Source organism: Macrosteles quadrilineatus, unplaced genomic scaffold, assembly GCF_028750875.1.
Source record: "Macrosteles quadrilineatus isolate MER2022 unplaced genomic scaffold, UCM_ALF_1.0 Scaffold_8__2_contigs__length_117827958, whole genome shotgun sequence".
NCBI classification, from domain to species: Eukaryota; Metazoa; Arthropoda; class Insecta; order Hemiptera; family Cicadellidae; genus Macrosteles; species Macrosteles quadrilineatus.
This window is the reverse complement of record NW_026542601.1, coordinates 22,371,871-22,378,239: the sequence shown is the minus strand read 5'-3', so window position 1 is coordinate 22,378,239 and position 6,369 is coordinate 22,371,871. Positions and strand designations below refer to the sequence as shown.

Below are 6,369 nucleotides of genomic sequence, written 5' to 3'. Positions count from 1 at the left end.
GGAGATATTGGCAATGAATAATGAAATGTATATATAATTATATATTTGCCATTTTGAACTTTTAAATTTAATTATACATTTCATTATGATTGTTATAAACATGCTTTAAATTTAAATCGTCTTGTTTTAAATTAGGAAATTTACAGTATCACGTAAATGTTTGTGTATTTTGCTAGAAGATTGACACAAGTAAAAGCAGTTAATATTCTTGTGTCAGCCCATTGAAAAAAAAAATTTATAATATTTGGACTATTAAAGGTCGATTCACGCATATCAGTCCAGTCAAAGTTCCGTTATCGTTAGTTCCGTTAGTCGGGGAGCGAGCTGGCGTAGTGGCTAGAGCGCGGGACTTCGGTCCGTGAGGTCCCGGGTTCGATCCCCGCCAAGTCACCAATGGATTTGATCTAAGTGATAATGCCGCAACCCCTAGGTCTAGCCTGAAGTAATGTGAAAAACAATCCCAGGCTCGTGCCTAGCGTCCTAGGACAAAAAAAAAAGTTCCGTTAGTCACAGTTCAGTCTCAGTTGCATCCGTAATTTCTCAGTCAACCTGTCACTCATTTGGCTACAGTCAGTTTTCCGACCGTGTGTTAAATTGATTTTATATTCAATTTTTGTTATTAAAACACAATATTCTATAAAATTTGCATCGCCCATTTTGTTGATTGTTATAAACAGTACATAAAATACAAACACAGCCGTTGGAATACAAGAAACCCATTATTTTCTAACCTCAAACACGTCAGTCAGGCGTCCGAACAATCCAAAAATATTTTGAGAACAAATCAGTTGTTGTATTTGACTACATAAAGGTCGATTCACACACGGCACGTCACAGTTCAATCACATCACCCACGTCACAGTGTATACAACAACCGAATGTGACTGTGATGTGTATTTGTGGATACTTCATCACACACATTACACACTATTTTCACACATTGCACCCAACTATCATAATAGTTATAATAATTACTTGAAACGGTAGCTCAATAGCAGCGTCTTGGCCTGTCGGGCCAGATATCGCTGGTTTGAGACCTACCGGAAATATTTTATCTCTGCGGTACAACTGGTTTGCCTAAGTTTATTCACTGTTTTCAATCAAATCACATTTAAGTATCCGAGGTGATATGCAGTTGACGGGTTACTGATAAAGAAAACAAGGTGTAAAACTCAATTAGAATTCTTGAACACGTCAGTCAATAGCTCATCATCTTTATTGGTTCTTAATTTCAATTGCATATTCTGTAAATGATCTACTGATCTCACCACCAGGTTCTAATTATTATCCTTTTATGTCTGTTCTTGTAAGTGATTAAGCATAGTCACAACCCTTGGACGCAGAGATCTTTGGACTCGTCGCAAGTGCCTTCAAGGCAGTGCCATTTTCGCTTATGCGAGTTCCACCAACTGGCACATTTCACGCAACGGAAGCCCACTGATCCCCGTTGCGCTTGACGTGTTTTAGTTTTGACTTCACTATAAAACCAAGGACAACCCACAGGTCCATTATATGTTGACACTGTCGTACCAATGAACACTGCAAAACGAGAAATCGATTAGATATTTAAACACTTTTCTAAAGTTAAATATTTATTGCTGTGTGCACTTCATTACTGTTTCTGCAGTTATATTTTAGCCAGATAGGAACTCTACATACTTATATCCCCAACTTGTCTGATTGAATGGATTGCTCTCTACATGGTGTCCAGGAACTCTCTACCAAAATCTTAGGGCATTGTTAGTTGCTGAGTAAGAAACATCTAAATATCATATTTAAACTGTCCGGAAGTCCTTAGTTAATTACACAGCTGCCATTTTGTTTTGGTTTTTTTTCACTTATTATTTTCTTTCTAAAGAATCGTTAATAATACGAAATTGAAACTTTGCACAAATATTTAAGACAACTAGACAAAAATACCAAAAAATTATCTTTTATTTATTCCGAAAACAAAATGGCGGCCATTTGAAACCTTGTTTCTTAAATTACTCAACAACCCTTGATTTTACAGGATTTCATTACAAATTGATTGACACCTTATTCTTTCAGATTGGACGAATATTAACTGAGATATGGCAGCTTTGGTGATACGTGACCGCTTCCAGCATGCGCTGCAACTAACCTCCAGCGGTATTTTTTGGTAGCTTTGACTAGTTGTCATAAATGTTTGTGCTAAGTTTCAATTTCCAATGTTTAACCATTCTTTAGAAAGAAACTAATAAGTAATAAAAACCAAAATGGTGGCTGTGTGAGTATCTAATGACTTCCGGACAGTTTAAATTTGATATTTAGTACAGTAATGTTTCCTACTCAGCAACAATGCCCTAAGATTTTTGTAGAGAGTTCCGGGACATGCTGTATAATACAAAGACTAATTCAGTTATAGTGAAACTGTTGTACTGATGAGCAAACTAAAAATCTTTCAGATATTTCTAAAATGTCCTACAGGCATGTATTTCCTCTTGTAACTTAGTATGTGTCTTAGACTATTGTCAGTTTAAATCAGGGAACTTATAAGTAGAAGACACAGCTTATTATCCAATATATGAAGCAATCCTTTCAAAACTATAATACTTATCTCTGTAGACATATTCCTCTAATCTGTGTGGTGTCTGAAATACCATAAAATTGACAAGCCTAGAACCAGCCACGTTTACTCAATGACTCACTTTTAACCTAAGCTGCCACTGAGCTACTACATTTAATACCGCCCTCCAAAACATACCAAAGCTTATTTTTAACCGACTTCCCCACTACCAACAAAAGGAGGAGGTTCTCAATTTGTTTGTGGCGATGTTTTTTTTTTTCTATGTATGTTCACCATTTTCTCTGTGATTCTTTTACCGATCAGTGTAGTTCCACCACCAAAATAACCAGGAGAGTTTCTATTTGGTACCTTATATATTATGTTTAAGTATAATATTTTTTTCGGTGAAAAATTCTGAAAACCTTAAATACTCAACATTTATTTTGTTTACATTTGTGCAAATTGTTTACATTTGTGCAGAGAAGGCAATAAATAATAATAAAATTCCCACAGCTGTTAGTTGAAACCATTTAAATGAAGCTACAGACAATTCTTCATGAAACAGTTGCTTCATATTGATCAATAAACTATTTCTTGTCATGGAGCCTAAATGAATTACATTGAGAAAAATGCATTTTGTTTTGGTTACTATAAAAAATGTATTTTATCGTTTGACCTGATTTGTGTATACAGTAATTCTGTTTTTAGTATTGAATATTCTGACTTACAAAAACATATATGTTTCAGTGAATAGCTGTATGATATTGACAAATAAAGGTGTATTGTGAAAACCAAAGCATTCGTAAAACAGGTCTAAATATAAATTAAATGCAATTATTCCTTACACGACCTAAGACGTGTGACAGTGCATAATCGTCAATTGTCTTAAAAGTGTTAAATATTTTAATTACTAAACATGCATTTGCAGATGTGGAATGTTTATTGATACTCTCTACCCAGTTACTATAACATATCAATACTATTATGCCTGCTTCGGAAAGTCCTAGAGGAAGATGATTTGCAATTTCGACTAGGCTATATCTTGAGCAAACAAAACCCCCTACATGACTTACACCACTTTTAGCTGAACCAATCTTTCATATAATGTTTTCCAAAGGTACTATACGTGTTAACGACCAATTTTCCACTTTTGAGAGATTTTTTAGTGCTGGTAGCTGAGGAATAACTTTCATATTGTTCCAAAAGGCTTGAGACGTTCAGTCACTAAAAATCATGAAATAATTTATTTTTGTAAAAAAATACAACCGACTTCAAACGCTCTAAAAAGAATGAAATAATTTCAATAAAGTAAACTTTTGTATTAGGCAAGCTCACGTATTTCAAGTCGGTGCGGCTCAAACTGCAAATATGATTGAAATTAAATACTGTGTGTGTATTTTGAAAATCAATAAATTGTAGCTGGATAACTTAAATATATAAAAAACATACTGAACTGTTTTGTTTATATATTAAAGGAAATATTTTCTTGTATTTTATGTTTACTTCAGAATAAATGCATTATGAAAATAACACACACAAATGTTCTATATAAATAGGAAAATAATTTAGTTTGATATTATGATAGGGGAAAAAAGCTAGTTTAGTATTAAAACGTTACTTTTCCAAGTTAGAAACATTTAAATGCGTTATAATCTTTTTAAAGATACTCGTTAATACCACTATAATGCCGATCTCTGATTACGGCAATAAAATAACACTTAACGTATAACTATGAAAAAGACATGCAGATTAACACCTTGATAGTCACCTGCAATATGGACACCCTCTTTCAATTTTGTATCAAAAATCATCATAGAGCCGCGCTGACTTAAAATACGTGAGCTTGCCTAATACAAAAGTTTACTTTATTGAAATTATTTCATTCTTTTTAGAGCGTTTGAAGTCGGTTGTATTTTTTTACAAAAATAAATTATTTAATTACTAAATTAATAGGCTAGACAAATTACAATCACACAAAAATGTATCATTACTTAAATCATATTTAATTAACAACATTTTGGGTGAGTACATGAATGTATTTAACGGTTTGCGTCGCCTCACTCAACACCTAGAAGCAACCACAACCTAAATAATTTATAAGTAAAAAAACTGTTTTGATACCCCGTTTTTAAACACACTAAAAAGTAGAAAATAATTTATAAATATATGGAGAGAAAAAATTCTTGTAAGATTTAAAACGAAAAACATGGGACGTTAGCAATAGCTAATTTACAGTTAACCTATTGAATTATTATTATCTATTGCTATCTATGCGTCCCACGTTTTACGTTTTAAATATTACAAGTATTTATTCTCTCCACATATTTATAAATTATTTTAAATTTTAGCTTGTTTAAAAACGTGATATTTTAACAAGTTTTTTATTTATAAATTATTTTCTACTTTTTAGCCTGTAATGTGAAAATGTCTATTAAAAATCTATTTTATGCCTTACTAAAATCAAACCTTTTAATTACAGTTAAAAAGGTTTGCTGTAAACACATGTTGTTGCTACTTTTAGAATCTCTTGGGAGCAAAACCTGTACCTCTTAACCTCTGCTCTTTGAACAAACTGTCCAATCAAAGTATTTACAGCTGGCTTTAATTGGTATATTTACATTCGTCCAAAATGTAAGCATTAAAATTTTGGAAGCCCATGGGGCGTAGCCCAAGGGAAATATGAAAATAAAATGATTTAATATTGCATTGTCATCCATTTGTGAGCTATGTTTCAAGTATCAAGTGTCCAGCTCATCAGGAAGTTGGTTTAAAACCGCTTGCAAAATTTTTACCGGGCAAGAAAGAGAGCTAATTAAAACGTTTTAAAATACAGTTCAATAGTAAAATAAAAAGTGTATACAGAATCATTGTTTTTCCTGCTACAAACAACATATCGGCTACACTATGTTTTCATAAACAGTTAAAACACATCTAGAGCCATGTTAGTAATCTAACATCAATAGGGAACTCAATAAAAATCCATCCCAGAAAATAATCTTTCTTGAATCTCGTAATGTTCTAATAAATAAAACCTGTAGCTAAAGTAGAAAAGAGCTACCAGATTTAAAAACACGCCAATACAAATATATCTATTTGCATTTCTTAACATTAAAGGATACCACAATAACACTAAACAAAATAAATATCATAAAACCAACAGACTAATATGTAAACTTCCATTTCTTCGGTTTTGTAAATGTACTAAACCGTATCAAGCACCAGAAAAAAGAGTTTGATATAAGTGATATTTCTCTTTGTTTAACTTTGATTGTTATACTATGTGATGTTAATGTTGTGTTGGTTAGCAAAACCTATTATACACTACTATATTTGTATCGAAGATAATACCATTTACCTAAGTGCTTAGATCAAGTAGACTACTTACTCAATAACACTAGAAGAGCCACAAAGAGTCTCATGTTGTACTGGAATGCTACTCTCTTTCTGGTAAACTGGCATAGAAAAATTCCAAACGTTAGGAATACAGATGTTGTTGCATAACAACATGTTGTGTAGACATGTTAAACGTTATGAATTATTATCATCGTGCACTTAATTGACCTACTAGCATATTTTAGCCTAAAACATAGTATCTTACTGCTAATGCTAGTCAAAACTGATAAAATTGCCATTTTCATAACTAACTTAAACTATCTATATACCTATAACAGATTATGTGAGATCTTATATGTTGAATCATGTTATTTGTGTAGTTGTGTAAAAAAAAGCTTAAAATATTTCAAGAAAAAGGTTGTACCAGATTGCAGGTCTATGACGTCTCTCACTGTTGATTGACTCTTGAATGAATTCAACCAGATTTTTTAAGGATGATATACCCATAA

The 6,369-nt window shown here is 32.4% G+C and overlaps 1 long non-coding RNA gene across 1 annotated transcript; it reads right to left on the bottom strand.

Moving 5' to 3' along the window:
- Nucleotides 1-1,194: 1,194 nt before the first annotated feature.
- LOC129001885 (uncharacterized) lies at nucleotides 1,195-6,007 on the bottom strand. Its single transcript, XR_008491509.1, has 2 exons — nucleotides 5,913-6,007; nucleotides 1,195-1,539 (listed from the first exon to the last, which is right to left on the bottom strand). It is a non-coding gene; the product is annotated as an uncharacterized LOC129001885 (long non-coding RNA).
- Nucleotides 6,008-6,369: the final 362 nt, after the last annotated feature.